General features: G+C 36.7%; 1 pseudogene; it reads left to right on the top strand.

Annotated features, from left to right (window-relative positions):
• The first annotated feature begins 219 nt into the window (after positions 1 to 219).
• LOC149141098 (lycopene beta cyclase, chloroplastic-like) lies at positions 220 to 1,743 on the top strand (annotated as a pseudogene).
• The last annotated feature ends 17,247 nt before the right edge of the window (positions 1,744 to 18,990 follow it).

Raw genomic sequence — 18,990 nt, 5'->3', positions numbered from 1 at the left:
GATGGGAATCGAGTGGCTTGTTGAAGATGCTCACATTTCCACCCTCCACTCAACACAAACTCCAATAATTGTCCTCATTAAATTCCAACTTTTCCATATTCATCTTCTTTCAGATTTGTTCACATCCAATTCCATCATGGCTCATGCTCTGCTTGACCGACCTTAATGCGTAGGCAGATTATGCAAGTTCCAGAGCTGAAAGCAATTAAGGAAGAAGTTATGGACACCATTCTCAGATTACACAATGGACTGCATTCATTTAATTCATTTCAGGTACCTTCCACAGATACACACAAACATAGCCAGCATAGGGTTTTTCCTCGTCTTTTCAGACTTAAAAAGTCTGGAAGTAGTAGTAGTGTTTTATTCACTAGATGAAGAACAACATGAGTAGTGAAAGTGAGAAGCACACTACTGGAGCTCGTTCCAGAGGCCAAGAAGGAGAGCCTTAAGTTTGAGCTTCCCGAATATGATCCATCCAAGCAGTTGCCCGTGGACTTGGTGGTTGTTGGGAGTGGCCCGGCAGGGCTTGTTGTTGCCCAACAGGTCTCAGAAGCAGGAATTTCAGTGTGTTGCATAGACCCATCTCCGCAGAGCATTTGGCCCAACAATTATGGCGTGTGGGTGGATGAATTTGAGACCATGGACCTCCTAGATTGCCTGGATACAACATGGTCAGGTGCTGTTGTTTATATAGATGATAAGATCAAGAAATTTTTAGACAGGCCCTATGGTAGAGTCAATAGAAGGCTGCTGAAATCAAAGATGATGAGGAAGTGCATATCCAATGGCGTTCATTTTCACCAATCCAAAGTTAGAAATGTGATCCATGAGGCTTCACAGACTCTTGTTTCGTGTAGTGATGGGGTTACACTGCAAGAATCTGTGGTGTTGGATGCCATGGGATTTTCACACTGTTCGGTTGAGTACGACAAGCCCTATGATCCTAGGTATCAGGTGGCATATGTGATCTTGGCGGAGGTTGATGGTCATCCATTTGATGTGCACAAAATGGTCTTTATGGACTGGAGAGATTCTCATCTTAGCAATGAAGCGGTGCTCAGGAGCAACAACAAGAAGATTCTGACTTTTTTATATGCAATGCCCTTCTCAGCTACTAGAATTTTCTTGGAGGAGACATCTCTTGTTGCAAGGCCTGGTGTTTCTGTGGAGGAGATCCAGAAAAGGATGGTGGCTAGATTGAAGCATCTGGGGATTCAGGTGAAGAGCATAGAAGAGGATGAAACATGTGTTATCCCCATGGGAGGTCCATTGCCTGTGATTCCTCACAGAATATTGGGAATAGGAGGAACTGCAGGAATGGTGCATCCATCAACTGGATACATGGTGATGAGAACTTTGGCTGTAGCTCCGGTTTTAGCCAGCTCAATTGTTAAATGTGGGTCTGGAAAAATAATTACTGGAGACGAGCTATCGGCCGAGGTTTAGAAGGATTTGTGGCCCATAGATCGGAGAGAGCAGAGAGAATTCTTCTGCTTTGGAATGGATATTTTTCTGAAGTTGGATTTGGAAGGGACGAGGAGATTCTTCAATGCCTTCTTTGACTTGGAACCCTATTATTGGCATGGTTTTCTGTCCTCGAGGTTGTTTCTCCCTGACCTTGTTGTCTTCGGGCTGGCTTTATTTGCCCATGCCTCCAACTCATGCAGGATAGAGATCATGGCAAAGGGTACTTTACCTCTATTAAAGATGATTAATAATTTGGTGAGGGAGAGGGAATAGGATGATTCGGCTCGACCAACAAAGGGCTCTACTTTTCTCTCGTTAAAATGCCAACTACTTCGCAGCATAAGGCGAAACAGTAGGCAGATTAGCGAGTTTCTTTATGTTAGTTTACACTGGAAATTTGATACGTAAAGTATAATATAACGATACAAATAGTGGTTGGAGCAATCAACATGGTGGCTTTAGTTGCTCCCATAGATTGTAATCTGAACAATAATTTTGTGTTGAAATAGTCACTGCTCTCCATTTTTTAACTGCATTTAATCTTCAAGAACAATGTTCCACTATTTAATTTAATGTTCAAGAATAGGGTTTTCCTTTGCTTGAAAAAAAACAAAACAAAACAAATTAATAAATAAAAATTCAAAAAAAAAAAAACCAAAACCATAAAAAAATTAATTAAAAATAAAAAAATTAAACAATTAAAAAAAAACAAATAAAAAAATCAAAGCAATTAAAAAAAATATCAAAGCAATTAAAAATAAAAAATAAAAATAAAAATTATAATAAAAAAAAATTTCAAAAAAATTGCAAATGGACATTCCATAATAGCTGAAAACATTTTATGCTAACTTGTCTTGTTGGAGATGGGAACTAGCACGCAAAGGCAATAGGTAAAAAATTCATTTCACTTTATTTTGGTTGCTAAGCATTCATACTCATTCTTGCATTTTATATCTTTCAAAAATCTCTTACAGTTTTCATGAAAGATTTGTACTAAGCTTTTACAGGCGCACAAAGATCCAAGTTCATGCAGATGTGATCTCAAGAAATCACATTCATCATTGAAAGCTTGAAGGAGTTAATTACAAATGTCGTGAAATTTGTCACTACAGAGAAATCTTTTGTTGTCATGATTTGTTTCCTACACTTCTCCTTCAAAGCCTCATCAGTGATCCATGTTAAAGTCCATTGACTCATTGCCTCATCTATCATGACTTCATACATGTCTACTTTTCTAAGTCACATACATTTTTGCCTACCTTTCAGTTCATCTTTTTGCCTCAAGAATAAACCATCCATCTCTCTACATTGCCTTGCTTTCCTTGCCATAAAAACTGTTTGGCCATAACATCTTGTATCTATAGTCCTACCAATCATTTGTACGAACTCGCATTGACTGATGTGGGATTCCTTAAGGTCCACCTTTCAACAAATCTTGACCCATCGACCTCAGCACCTTATCTGGGATAAAGACTAGAGTCATTATTAGTACCGTGAGGCTTACATGCCCTAATGGCAAGTCTTCTCGCCAATGAACAATGGGAATACATTAATGTCTCTTGTTTGTTGGATATTGCAAGTAGCTTGACATCAGCTCATTCATTCGCACTTCGCAAGATGTACTTGGGTACCTTGGCACTCATTGACATTAATGGTGAGCTTGCCTCGCATTGGTTAACGACATTCATCAATTGTCAATAATCCAATGACTTCTTTCCATGTTCAACATCGACACATTCATTCACATGGAAAGAATTGTGCCACGATATGGGACGAGATGAAGACTATATGATTCAGGAACAGATTATTTTATACTTTGGAACAGATTCAGTAGCAGTAATAAAGGATCCACATTAGTGACTTCATCCATCATATATGCAACGAAGACACACATCACATTCTTGTATTCTTCATTCCATGACAACAGCAGAAGCTACACTTTTCTACATATACATAGTTTGTCCACTTAGGTAAGTAAAGGTATGTTCTTTTCTAGCTTTTTATCATACAATTCCTTTAATACTAAAATTATATTTTTTGGAAAATGTTTCACCATGTTCATATGCACATTCATACTCCATTATCACCTTCCATATGTCATATATTTCCTTTCAACACATATCATCCTAACCAACATAATTTTTCCAAACAACTACTATTGCATTATGATTCAAATGTTACATGTTTTGCAAATAATGATCAAAGAAAGAATGGTTGATTAAATGTTTTCAAAGTCTTTTGATGCAACACAAAAACAATGAAAGTGTTGTTACACAAGAACCAATACTAAACAAATTTTGGTTGTCACACAAGAACCAACGAAAATAATATGTTGCAATCAAATGTTTTTAAGAGAGAAGACTTTGCAAAAAAAAAAAAGAACAAAGTTGCCAAAAAGCATGTGAAGTTAAAAAAATTGATATCAGCCAAAGTTTATGTAAAAGCAAGACAATTCAAAAGATCAAATCATGATCAATGTAATAGATTGCATGAGGACATGCAATAACTTAAGTTGGGGGGTATGTTGGGCCGCCAAATTAACATCAATTTTCACTCCATTTTCACCTTTATCCTCATTTTGTCACCTAATTTCATCATATTATCATTACATAATCCTATATTTCCATTACCATATGAGTTTATATTTTCATTTTCCAAAGTTATTAAACTCATGTATCTAGAGTGAATTTATGATTAAAAGTTAGAGAAATAACATGTATTTGCTTATACCTAAAAGTGGCTTGCGTTTGATGACATGTGTAGATCATTTGGAAATTTCCAAGGCACCCTTATGTGGCCTCCCAAGATCAAATTCGAATTTGAACTCAAGAGGTGGACCATATTCCAAGGAGAAAGATCATGGAGATTTTGATGTGTCATGGGATTTGTATCTAGTATTTAGGGATAAGTTGAGACAAGTATGGGTCTAGTAGATATTTAAGGGATCTACATTTATTGAGTAGATATCCCTAATTCATGTATAAATAAGAGGAGCCTCCTTCAAAGAAAAAGGAGGAGGGAGAGAAAACAATTATCAGTTATTCATTAGCATTAGATTTATGTTCATTCAACATGAATAATACCACTTTCTCCAAACCATGAGTTATGAGTGTTGTTTGATTCTTAAGGTGTGATAATTGTTCATGTGTGCTCATTGAGGAATGGAAGGATCCCCATACTGAGATAAGTGCACTTTGTTGTAAAGTAATGTTGTGAATATACTAATTTTAATTTTAATGTTCATCTTATTTCTTTGTTGTAAATAATTGTAGATAATTTCAATATGAATTCATGTTATGGCTATGTTTTGTTGTGTGAAGGTTGATCTCCTTTCAGTGGCTACTTTTGATGTGAGAAGGACAACCAAGAACTCCTAAGTTGGGAGTCTCTTCTCCATGAGCTAGACTAAGCTGAAATAAGATTTACATTCTCATATGCGTTCCTAGATTACATTTATGTGAATATTGATTCCCTTTCATTATATAGTTTTTATGTGAGAAGCGCAATCAAGTCCTCCTAAGTTAGGAGACTCTTCTCCATGAGCTAAGAATTGAACTGAAAACAATATTTACTTGCTTTCATTTATATGATTTCTTTCTTGCTTTCTTAGGTGTTTGGTAATGTTATTATAGGAAGATTGTAGAAGGACAATCAAGAGTCTTGAACAAGAGACTCTTCTCTATCTTCTAAAGTAAAATAATTCCATTGATCAAACATTTCTTTTATGCTTTCATAAAATAGATATGATAGTTTAGATTTTTAATATGCATTTCCATTCTAAACAAACTTCCTACACCTGTTTCATCTAAGGTCCCATATATTTTTGTTTGCTTCTAAGTTTACGATACCTCGGATTGATAAATTAAATGACATGGATTTAGTAGACAACTAAATCACCCAACAAACAATAAGGGGTTACACTAGTAATATACGGGCCTAGAACACTGGCGACTCTCATGGCGAATCTGAATGCCCTGGTAGCTTGTGACTCCGTAGTGGTAGCGGAAGTGGATGCGGCGCACGGTAAGGCGAAAACCACAGCACGTCAAACCCTGAAGAAAGCTCCAGTTCTTTGTCTGGCTGACGATACAGACGGAACGACGAGGGTCTTAAGTGAGACATGCCTGCACATCGAAGATGCGGGGTTTCAAGCAAGCACGAAAGCCCTTAGTCGAGCCTCTATTCGGCAGTCAAAAACGATTTCTGAAACGGCGGTTCTGAGGGGCATTTCTTTTGACCCTGCTCGGATCAAATCTCCGGATGGCTGCCAAAATAACTCTCCTGTACATCATTTGCCCAAGGGAAACAACTGGCTTTTCTCAGGGCCGAGGAACATCAGCGAGACCAGTGCTCACGGCGCAGGACATACCCAGAAAGAATGCTCGATAAAGCACCCGATACCTCGCCCAGGGTCAATATCGGTGCTGGTTTCCCAAGCGCTTACTCTCCAGGACAGTATGCTGTGCTCAGTGGAACAGCAGCATCTGTTGGGGCTCCCTTTGTTGTTGCAAAACGATGATGATGCAGAGAAGTTGAAAGTAATGGCTCTGGAAACTGGATTCTCGGATTTCCGGGACCAGCAAAGGAAGCTTTCACTTGTCCCATCCAAAGAGGATGTGAGACAAGTGTTTGACGAAATGCCTCACCGACATTTGGTCTCCTGGAGGAAACTTTTTTCTTTCTCTGCACAGAATGGTTTCTCTGTACAGCTCTTAAGAAATCGGCGGGAGATGAAGGGGTTAGAAGCTGCAGGGCCTGTGCTCAGCTCTGTAGAAAAGGAAGCAATGGATTTCAGAGAGGTTTCGAACCCCTGCGACCCTTTCCTAGCGATCAATAGTGCTGGCGGCCATGTGAAGAAACATAAAAAACAAGCACAGTTAGAGCCCTCAGTAAGCTATGCTTGTACCAGATTCCGCTCCTCCCAACTTCATAGAGGAAAGCAGGAATCAGACATCCCAGAATCTTTCCAGATCGTGATTGTGCTCCTCTCTGGCAAATCTCTACTTCAGTGGGTGAGCTCTTCAGATCTAGTCCAAGACCTCAAACAAATCCTGGAATTTAAGTTGGGGATCTCCTCGGCATCTCAACGACTCCTATATGAAGGAAAACAACTGGAGGATTCTAATCTTCTTTCTTTTTACAACATTCAAAGAAATGCTTCCATAATTTTTTCCCTGCGTCTGAGAGGGGGAGCCGGTGGACAGTCATCTTCAGCTGCAGCGCCTTCTTACAAAGATGCTGTCCATGCTCAGATGCCCAAGAAAACAGCACCACCAGCCCAGGCTCCAAAACCTTTTTTGGTGGACAGACTGGAAGAATCCCCATCCATTGAAATCAAGCATCCCTTGATGGACTTGCAATTCCAACTGTTCGCAGAAACAACAATCATCTGCAGGTTCAATGGGCTATGGCCACGCACAGCAGATCTTTTCCAATGGATTCACTCTAACTGGACCAAAAATTGCAAGGTCCTTCTCTGTTCAAAAGGTTTCTTCATGGTGCTGTTTGCTTGTAGTGAGGACTACCAAAAAGCATTAACTGAAGGACCATGGTTTTGGGACTCAGCGGGTTTATTCCTAACCCCCTGGTTCCCAGATTTTGATCCGTCTACAGCAATTATTACCAAACTCCCCATCTGGGTCAGACTTCCTAACCTTCCGGCGCATTTATGGCACTCTGTTGTGTTTCAAGCAATAGGTAATTCACTAGGACGCTACCTCGACGTAGACGCCTCCAGAGGGGAAAAGAGCATATACACTTTCGCCAGAATCTGCGCAGAAATTGACATCAGCAAAGGTCTCCCTGAGCAGATTATTCTCAAAATGGGAGATTTCCATTGGACTCAGACTCTGGATTTCGAGAATACAGCCTTTCGCTGCCGAAACTGCCATCTCACAGGGCACCTTCAGAATTCGTGCCCTTCGATGCCTGCCAAGAATAAGAAAGATAGTTCTAAGCCAAAATCCAAAAGCTGGAAACCACATGCACCTCCCCCATTGGGTGTTTTTGATTCCAGCTCAGATGAAGAGATTGAGGAGGAGGTTGAGGAAGATATGGACGCAACGCTAGCACAGGATCCGACATCGACTGATCCGGAGGTTTCCAAGATCCCTCCTAATTTACAGAAAAGAACTCATGAGTCATCTCCTTCGGATTCAGACAAGGAGATCTCTCCCTCAGCCCAGCTCAGCTTACAAATCGTGCCAGCCCAGCAGAGTAATCCTGGTTGGGTAAAAGTTGGTAAAAAGAAAGGAAAAAAAGGCCGAACCATTGCTTCTACCACCGGTGAGTAGAATCTGTGGTTCGGCTCATGCTTTTCTGCTCGTCTGGTTTCTTCTTGCTCAGTTCCACTCTCTTTTGAACCTCTCTTCGGGACCGAGGTGGATTGTCTATCCTTTCCGGCTGCCCGCTTTCTTTTCAGGGGTTCTGAAGTCGTTCTTTTTAGCTTGTAGCGTCTTCAGTCAGGCACCACTATGTTTCTGTCCTTCTGACAGTTCTGGTTTTCTACCGCCCTGCGCGGTGTGCTGATCTTAGTTTTCAGGTGCTCTGTTGTTTTATTGCAGTCTCCTGATGTCAGGCCTGCTGTTTTGCGGCCAGTTTTCTGCAGATGCAGAAGTTTGTACTATATTTTCTTTTGTTAATTTCAAAATCTGACTTACACAAAAAAAAAAAAAAACTAAATCACCCAACAATATATATGTTGTTATATATTTAATTCATTCTTGTGAATTGCCAAATTATATAACTGCCAAGTTTAATATACATTGTTAATAATATACAATATTACTTTATACAAATTATTTACACATAAATAGATGATCACTCATTTTAAAATTCTAATGAGAACATAACTTTAAAAAGCTAAGAACATTTCACACGTAAAAAAATATATATTTTATATTATTTTGTTTTCCAAATGTATAGGATGACTTATTATATGTGGTCAATTATATCTATATATATATATATATATATATATGTGTGTGTGTGTGTGTGTGTGTGTGTGTTTATGTGAATTATTTTATATATTTTATTATGTTATAGCATCTGTCATCAAGCTGTATTGCATTTGGTTATTTTTCTAATGCATTTACCATTCCTTGAATATTAATAAAAGTAATGTGAATTCAGAATTGCACACTTGCATAACTCAGTTTTCTATTCTATTCATCCCGTGCTTGTTGACTGCCTATACTGTGGTCCTTGGCTGTTAGAGTTATGACACAATAATTTTCCTTACAACTCCCCTTTTACCCAGACTAGAATCCAGATCTTGATTATAGCAATGCTAATATTTCACATCTTGCAATGTTATCGCTTGTGAGGGATTTATCTCCATTCTTGATTTTATTAGTACCTTTCACAATTTATATGGTTAAAGTCATTTTGGCTGAGAGCTGCCAACATCGTGTGAAATTTGAATATGTTTTGGGGAAGAGATTCAAGGGAAAGCCCTCAATTGCATGTGATTTTTCATGGAATCGTAGTGTAGATGATTTTAAGCAAGTTGATGTATTTATTTCTAAAAGAGGAATGTATTTAGTGAGAGTATAGTACTACAACAATTCTGCGTAACTAGGAAAGGATATTTATGTTAATTGGGAGTAATGTTTTATCATGGTAGATTGTCAATCATTGGACCTATAGTTGGCAATGGGTTTGTGAAATGATTAATAGTTCAAATTATTGTTGTAGATTCACTGGGTCCACAGTAATATTTGTTGAATAATATATTGAACTCATCATTTTGAAAGGCTAAAAGAAAAATTACCAACATTCAAAATATCTAAGCTTAGTGTCCAAAATTATTTGGCACGAGTTCTTGCTACAAAGATCTAATTTCATACCAGAAAGTTGTGTGGCTTGTAACAAATATTTACAGGACAGTATGCTAGACTTCAGTAGTTGCTAGACTAATTCTCGAGACTTTTCGGAGTGCGCACCTAAAACAATGCTTACTAGGCATCGAATACGATATTAAGCGGATTTTAGAATAGGAATTCCTCTTCGTGAGGTAAAATTTATATATGGATATGAGTCAATAAGAATTATGGTAGCTGATAAATCCGTGAAATGGGGACGAGCTAATTTATTTTCTTTGAAAAAACTGTAGGTTGGCATGCAAAGAGATCAAGATTGGTGTCTGTAACACAAATTTGGTATGTAATACTCATATGCTACTACATTCATATGGTCACTAATCTCCTCATTCCTTTAATTATGTTTTAGCTTTTGCGGTTGTTGTTAACATTGGGTAACTTTTCATGTGTCTGCAGATAACGTTGGAATCATTCCTTATTGTTCTATGTGGAACAAATCTCTGGTACATCTTACTCATTCATGATGGATTCTTCAGAGGGAATTATTGTTGTTATGAGGACACCTACATTGCCACAACTACAACTACAGCCGAGCCTTAGAAAGGAAGCATAGTTGTGACTTCTTCCGTTTAACAGTCGTTCTCATGTAATCTATCATGATTTCATGAATTGATTTTGTGGTTAGTGATTACAAAATTAATTCTTAGAAGAGAAAATTAGGCCTGGACTTGAGAGGAACTATGTAATTATTTTGTGCAAATTGCAGGTTTAACGAGTTGGATCCAGTTTGTGTATGAGTTGTAGTTTTGTAATATGTAAATCGTTGTTTCTTCTTATTATGGAAATTCATGTTTCTCTTCAACTAAAATCTTTCTTATTTTCAAAGTTTATCATGAACAGACCATGGGTTAAATTTTCATTCAAATCATTCTTTAGATACATGTACTCATATGAGATTACACTGGAAATTAAAATCAAGATTAGTCCAACCTTTTATATAACAGTGAACAGCTGGTTGTCATATTTGCAATTTTGCAGTGGTCTGTTTCATGCAGGTGATGCTGCTTTTGTGAGTAGACATGTGGAAAAAAATTCTAGAGGAAATCGTCCATGGATGTTACCCCTCATGTTACACATTCAAAAATTAGTTTTCAAAATGTTGGCAATTTTCAAGATTTTTAAGCTCCACCTACATCCTAAATCTACTTATTCATTTCTCTCCATTTTGTTTCCATTTTATCCTCCTTATCTGTGATTGGATTATTACGTTTTATATTAGAAGAATAAGCACAAAATTTTCAGTGAGGAATCATGAGCTAGAGAAGGTTTACATTGAAGAATTGTTTTGTATCATAAGCCATAAGCCATTTAAAACTTTAACATCCATATAAAACATAGTTTTTCTATAGTTGAAGAATTTATAAAAGTTCAAACCATTACTATATATTTTTAGATCTGAATTTGTTTGATAGTAATTTCAAAATTTTGTAATCGTAAGTTAGCGTAAGATTTTTCATTCCACTATTTTAGACCACTAATGCCATTTGACTTCATTATAGGCTAAAATAAGCACATGATGCAATAGTTAGTTAATTTAATGTCATTCCACTCATGCCATTTGGCTTAATTATAGGCTAAAATAAGCACATGATGCAATATTTAGTTAACTAGTTTGTTGTACTTCATACTAAGTATAAATACTTATATGCTTTTCACTAAGAAGTGGCTGCCTTCCTTCATACTAGGAAATAAGTTTTAATTAGTTTTGTTTACTTGGTACTAAGTATAAACACTTAAAAATGGTCGTATTCATGGACATTAAGGGAAAAACACTAGAATTTAGTAGGAAGTTATTATAGTTAAGTAGTTTTTGTATAAAAATTAATAGAACTAAGTTTAAGGGATTTTATTGTTTTGGTGTTTAATCATTTTTTCCTGAAATTCAAAGAGTAATTACTTCCAATCTTGCTGGTTAGTGTGTGTATGCTTGTGATTACCAATTCTACTACAGAGCAAGGGTGACTCTAAAGAAGTGGTAATGCTAATTTTAAGTTATTTTCCTGTGTAAATATATAAATATGTTTTCTTTCTATCCATATATATTTCAATGAATTCAAATTGTTATTTTCTAACTTAGGAAATATTTCATTTTTTTATATTTGTAAATTATTTAATTTCTTTTGTAAAGTAGCTATACTCTATTTTATCCACTATATTGTATTTTATAAAACATATTCATACTGTATTTTATTAGATGTACCTTATTTTCTTCCCAGTGGTTATACCTTGTTTCTTTCAATAGCCCTTGCAATTATTTCATAAAAAGTAGTTGTAGTAAATTATATAGCAACATTGTAGCCCTAGTAATAGATTTATTTTCTACAAATAGTATATTTGTTGAATTGAATTTTTGCAGACATAAAAAACTAGTTTTATCATTGTAAGAATTTATAACTGTTAAATTGATTTTAAACTAATGTACATATTAGTATTCACTGTTGACTAGTTTAATTGAGCCAATTATAGTATGTAATTACCTCTATATCACTTGTTAATAATTGGTAATTGTTAATAATTGGTAAGTTCACTTAGAGACCAGTAAACGTGAAATGAATAGCCAAATTGAAGGCTCATGACACAACATTGATATATAAAGTAGATTCTATATAGGAGATTGTGGGAGCTTGTCACGTGCAATAAATTTGGATTATTCATTCGACCATTAATTCAATGGATGGTGTTTGACATGAAGAGATTAAAATATGTTACTCATGAAGTAGATGGTGGGATTGAAACAAAAAAAAAACATAACATCGTTGATGTTGATGTTATGGTTGAGAACATGTTAAATTTATACCTAGGAAAGAAAAATGATATTCCACCAGAAACATTAATGTGTTTTTTTCTTCATAAACAACTATGTTTAGCACATAAAAATTTGGTTTTACTAGCATTTTTTTAAAAGTTTGAAAATTGACCCTAAAAATAAAATCATCATTCCAGTATCATCACTTTTTCGTTTTGAAGCTATATTTTTCACGAAAATTTCGTAGTAAATTTTGTAGTCACTACCATTTTTAAAACATGTTCAAAATTGACCCCTAAAAAATAAAATCATCGTTCCAGTATACACACTTTTCATTTTTAGCACTGTTTTTTATGTTTCTTCGGGGTTTCTTGGCCAGAGTTCCCGTTTTGAGTTTATAGTTCTCGTTTCAAAGTTTACATCTAAGAGAAAAGGAGTCCAAGAGACCTTGGGATGTGAAACCCAATGGTCAAACCATGTACTATAAATCTATATCTCTTGTTAATAAAAATGGATTCTCATGTTTTATCTTTCATATTCTATTTTTTCCAATACTCTATTACTACCCATGTGTGCTTAACATGGTATCGGAGCAAGTATGTTCATAATCTGCTCAATCTTTTGTGAGCCACCTGTTTTTGTGTGGCCTGTGTAAACCTACGCATCAATTATATGTTGGTTGTATATGTGATATGGTGATGGCACATATATTTTGAAGATCGATTATATGTTGGTGTATATGTGCATTGGATTGATAACCTATGGTGTAGTAACAACATGTGCATTGATCCTCTATGACAAGTTTCATGTTGTATGCATTTTTGTGTTGAATGTGTTTTAAAGACCATAAACTATGCTTTGTTAGTATTGTGTTGAAGACTTTGTATGGTCAGTTTGAACTGTTTAAGTATGTAAGGTTTGGTACGGTGCATTGAATCATTTTGAAGGCTGTAAATGCATTGTGAATTCCATGAACAAAATGTACATCCCTATCTCTAGCTATTTGTATTCATTCGCCTTAGGATTGGACGGTGGATACCTATTTTCCTATTTTTAGATGGATAGTTTGGAAGGGTATTTTTAATTGTAACATTGTAAAATCTGCGTTGGTTAATGCATTTGGGGAGCAACTAAGGCATTGTGGTTAATGTTCTGTCCAACTTCCAATAAACCCTCTCTCTTCAAAGTCAGTGTTTCAATCTTCTATTGGCCTAGTGCTTTCCTTAAAAAAGGCTAAAAAATTACTCAACTCTTCGGACATGCATCACATCTACCATTATGTGACCTTCTACAGCCTAAGATAACGCTAGATTATCTGACATGTTGTCATTCCCTGCCAAGCTTGTCTGAGATTCCTTAAATAATGCGTTATTATCAGGCTTCATTTGTATAATTTGAATGACTCTGCGACATAGTGGGCTCATATCTTGCAGGACCAACGAAGGCAAATTCCAAGTGGGATCTTTGTATAGAAAAGGGACAAAAGGAACCAGAAATTGACATACAAGAATGAGTTGGAGACTGGAAATCTAGTAAGAAAAACATAGTGATTTCTTGTGACAATTTGCACTGCCATGCTCTTCACTGATAGAAGCACAAAAGAATGATTTTTCCAAACAAAGTGTTATTCTGATTTGAAAGTGGCCACTAATCCGATGGAGGCCTCAAACATGGGAGCTTGAGAATAATATTACAGTTGTAATTGAAGGTCACCTTTCCTTGAAGCAGCCTAGCTCCAAATCCATCACCACCACTACTTCCACGAGTGGAAAACCCTTTCCATGAAGAGTTTCTGCCACTACATCCCACATCAGTTTGAGGATCTTTGACGTCGAGGCCAAGTCCGCGAGCCATAAACAACGGTGCCACGGATATCCTCTCGTCTACTCTTTTCGGTGTGTAAAGATTCTCACTATTTCTCCAGTTGCAATAAACTTGCCCCCGTTGTGTGAATATGCCAGGCAAGTCACCACCTAATGGAGCTTAATTGGTATTTGCTACATGTTATGGTTCCTATTGTTGTTTCTTATCTTCCAATATTACTTTAACCACTGAGTCCCCATCTGATGTATCAGTACATGTAACCTTTTCTACTTTAGCCTCCTTGGACACTAGCTGTTTTTCTGGTACCTGGTTTGATGTTTGTGTTTGGTTGTCGACCATCAATGGCTCATCATCTGATATATCAGTGCTTGGAACATCTTCTGCTTCAACCTCCTTGGACTCTACCTATTTATTTATGGAAATATCCTCTAATGTAATTTTCTTCTTTTTATACCAGAGCCATAGGAATTTCTTCTGCACATTAATATTTATAGTACCCACCGATTCTATCCAAGGGTATCCCAAACAACATCCTCATTTGCCATATCTGAAGCATAAAAATCAGAATGCAATACATACTTGTCCATTGAAATCTTTAAACCTTTATAAACTTGCACCTGCTCATTATTAACCTGTGTGTGCTCCATGTGTTTTGCTGGCACTTGTAATTCTTTTGCCAAATTGACATCTATGAGATTTTGCTTGCCACTAGGATTTATAGACACAATGATATTCTCCTTCTAAATCAATCCATGAACCTGAAATAAGGATATTCTCATAGGAAATAACCCCACATGTTTCTCCTTATCTTGCTTTCTGGCATGAGACCATCTGTCTAAAAGTAATTTTTCAAATTCTTCATCAGGCAGGTTGGAACACTTCTTCTTGTTAAGTAATTCTGACCATGTGGCCGCCTCATCTTCAAAATTAACCACTACCCAAAATATCCAATGATGTTCCCATAATGACAATTTTGCTTTTATGTATTCTTCAATAGTAGGAACATTATCTTTTCATGTAAAACATAGAACTGCCATGAAGAATGTTTGGAAAAAAATTCACTTACTTGGCGAAAATTTGAAATTGTCACAATTTAGTCAATGTTGCTCAAAATCCCTATTATGAACTATATTTAGAAATGGAACAACCATTCTGCATCTTCCCATGTGATAGAAATCCTAATCTAGGCACTAGAATTTCATATTTGTGCTGCAACTGTCTGGTCATCACAAAAATTTCTTAAAGGAGAGATCATTTTAAGTCAACGATATCTCCCTCATCCGGACTCCGATTCAACTAATTTTTTTTAACTTTAGTATTTTTTCACAAAAAATCCATATCTACAGTTAGACTCTATAGATTTTGAACCAAAACATACAGATCTGCCCTGCAAACTCACCACCCCAAAAAATGTCTGCAACCCAATTGATTTTTAAATTAGCAATATCTCCCTCCTCTGGACTCTGATTCGGCCGTTTTTTTTCAAACAGGGTATTTTTTCTCCAAAAACTTAGATCTACAATTAGATTCTATATATTTTGCACTAGAATGTACAGATCTAATCCGCGAACTCGCCACCCCAAAAAATGTCTGCAACACAGCTGATTTTTTAAATTAGTGATATCTCCCTTATTCGGACTCCGATTTGGCTGATTTTTTTTAAAAATTGGGAATTTTTCACCAAAAACCTAGATCTGCAATTAGATTCTATAGATTTTGCACCAAAATGTATAGATCTGATCTTCAAACTCGTCGACCTAAAAAATTCTTGCAAATATAAAAAAATATTCTCTACTTTGCCCAAGAAAGTGCTCTGATAACACATGTTATAGATCTGACCTGAAAATATATGATAATAAAAATATACCCAAGAAATAACAAGATCTGAATATAGAAATGCTTCACTTTATTAATCAAACCCTTAAGGTAGGGCAACACCATACATTCACTCCTTAAGGAAGGAGAACACTCCACAAGCCATATGCTTGTTCATACAATAATCCTTGAGATCTCTCAATAGGGAGCCTTTAGCCTCTATATAGGCCTCATACATATAATACCATGGGTTATTACCATGGTTCCCTCAATACCATCTATCTAATACCGTGGAATTATTACATTATTGCTAACTACTTGTGGTCCCTTACATGATACAGGTTAACCACTTTATTTATTACTATGGCCCATCCCATTATTACATTATTCCTTTGGGTACCTCCCTTTGTATGTTATATACCTAGGGGGGATAATATGGGGTACCAAGGGAGGTACCCAAGGTAATAATGTAATAATGGGATGGGCCATAGTAATAAATAAGGTGGTTAACCCATGTCATGTAAGGGACCACAAGTAGTTAATAATAATGTAATGGGCCCATGGTATTACTTGATGGTATGAGGAAACCATGGTAATGATACATGGTATTGTATGTATGAGGCCTATATAGAGGCTAGAGACTCCACATGAAGATGAATAGAAGTATTCTTGTATGAACAAGCATATGGCTTGTGGAGTGTTCTCCTTCCTTAAGGAGTGAATGTATGGTGTTGCCCTACCTTAAGGGTCTTGATAATAAAGAAGCATTTCATATTATTTCTGGGTTTCTTTGCATTATCTTATACTTTTATATCAGATCTATAATATTCTTGCGTTAGATCTACAACAATTGGTATCAGAGCTACAACAATTGGTATCAGAGCACTTTCTTGGGCAAACCTTGGAGAATTTTATTTTATTTTTTGCAAGGTTTCAGGGGCGGCGAGTTTGCAGATCGGATCTGTAAGTTTTGATGCAAGATCTGTAAATTCTAATTTTAGATCTGGATTCTATGTGAAAAATAACCCGATTTCAAAAAAAAAAATCGGTCGAATCGGAGTCCGGATGAAGGAGATATCGCTGATCTAAAAATCAGTGGGGTTGCAGACAATTTTCAGGGCAGCGAGTTTGCGGCGCAGATCTAGAATCCCTGGTGCAAGATCTGCAAAATCTAATTGTAGATCTGTATTCCTTGGGAAAAACACCCGATTTCAAAAAAAAAATCGGTCGAATCGGAGTCTGGATGAGGGAGATATCGCTGATTTAAAATCAGCTCTTTTTGCAGACATTTTGGGTGACGGCGGGAGAGTAGCAGAGCAGATCTGGAATTTTAGTGCCTGGATCAGGATTTTTATTACATGGGAAGATGCAGAAAGGTTGTTCCATTTTCAAAAACAGGTTATAATAGAGATTCTGAGTAATATTGATGGATTTGTGGCCATTTCAAATTTTCGCCAAGTTTTTTCAAAACCCTCTTCATGGCTTCTAGCAAGGCTCTATTATTTACCGGCAAAGATAATGGTCCTACTATTGAAGAATACATAAAACAACAAAAGTATGCATGGGCAAAAATTTGGAGGGATTCATGGTGGTTTAGTTTCAAAGATGAGGCTTACAAATGGTATCTCTCACTTGATAACAAACAGTTGACCAAACTCTCAGATGCAGAATTTGAAAAAGTCCTTTTAGACAAATGGTCTCGTGCTAGAAAAAAGGAGAATGCGACACATAAGGGATTATTTGCTACAGGTGTCTCCTTATTGCAGGTTCATGGATTGATTCAAAAGGAGAAGATCGTTGTGTCTATAAATCCTAGTTGTAAACATAATTTTATCAGTGTTACTTTGGCAAAAAAAATTGCAAGCCCCAGCAAAACAAATTGAACATACACAGGTTGATAATGAGGATGTTCAAGTGTACAAGGATTTGAAGATTTCTATGGATAAATATGTGTTGCATGGTCATTTTTATGCTTCAGATATGGGTAACATGGATGTTGTTTTGGGATACCCTTGGATGGAATCAGTGGGTACCATAAATATTAATGTGCAAAAGAAATTCCTGAAGCTCTGGTATAAAAAGAAGAAAATTACATTACAGGATATTTCCATCCATAAACAGGTAGAGCACATGGAGGCTGAAGCAGAAGATGTTCAAGAGACTGACATATCAGATGATGAGCCTTTGATGATCGACAATCAAACACAAACAGAGGCTGCAGAAGAAAAGGTTACAGGTGATGATACATCAGAGGAGGGCTCAGTGGTTGAAGTCATATTGACAAAGAAGACACCACAACAGGCACCACAGCAGGGTGAAGTCAAGAAAAAGCCATCGTGGGTTAAAAATTCAACATATCATCACCCACATCACCCCGCGAGACAACCATCAAGATGGAAACCAAGTCGTCACATGACAGATCGCGAGGAGAGAAGATCCACCCACTGCACATCAACACAGAAGAACTGCCACAGTCAACTTCCATCTCAAGCGAGCGAGGCACCAGCGAGATCGAGGGTTCACCTTTCTCTTGGATGTCTAGATGCACGTGCATGGTATCAGTGGACTACTCTTTTGAGTAGATCTTATTATTTGTGTTCTTCCCATGTTTCGGGGACGAAACATGCTTAGGGGGGTGGAATGTTATATACCTAGGGGGGATAATATGGGGTACCAAGGGAGGTACCCAAGGTAATAATGTAATAATGGGATGGGCCATAGTAATAAATAAGGTGGTTAACCCATGTCATGTAAGGGACCACAAGTAGTTAATAATAATGTAATGGGCCCATGGTATTAGTTGATGGTATGAGGAAACCATGGTAATGATGCATGGTATTGTATGTATGAGGCCTATATAGAGGCTAGAGACTCCACATGAATATGAAGAGAAGTATTCTTGTATGAACAGGCATATGGCTTGTGGAGTGTTCTCCTTCCTTAAGGAGTGAATGTATGGTGTTGCCCTACCTTAAGGGTCTTGATAATAAAGAAGCATTTCATATTATTTCTGGGTTTCTTTGCATTATCTTATACTTTTATATCAGATCTATAATATTCTTGGGTTAGATCTACAACAATTGGTATCAGAGCTACAACATTGTACCCCATATTATCCTCCCTAGGTATACTACACATTATATTCTTTTATGGAAAACCATGGTGATTTATGATTGCAACCCCATGACCTATATATTGACTTTTCAATTACTCGGGGGGAAATACTCCAAATGGATTGTTATTAAAGGAGTTTGA

This window comes from Pinus tabuliformis, chromosome X (assembly GCF_031772625.1).
Source record: "Pinus tabuliformis cultivar Carrire ecotype Pingquan chromosome X, CPIR1, whole genome shotgun sequence".
Taxonomy (NCBI): domain Eukaryota; kingdom Viridiplantae; phylum Streptophyta; class Pinopsida; order Pinales; family Pinaceae; genus Pinus; species Pinus tabuliformis.
Note: the sequence above shows the minus strand (reverse complement) of the source record. Positions and strands in the feature narration are given on the sequence as shown.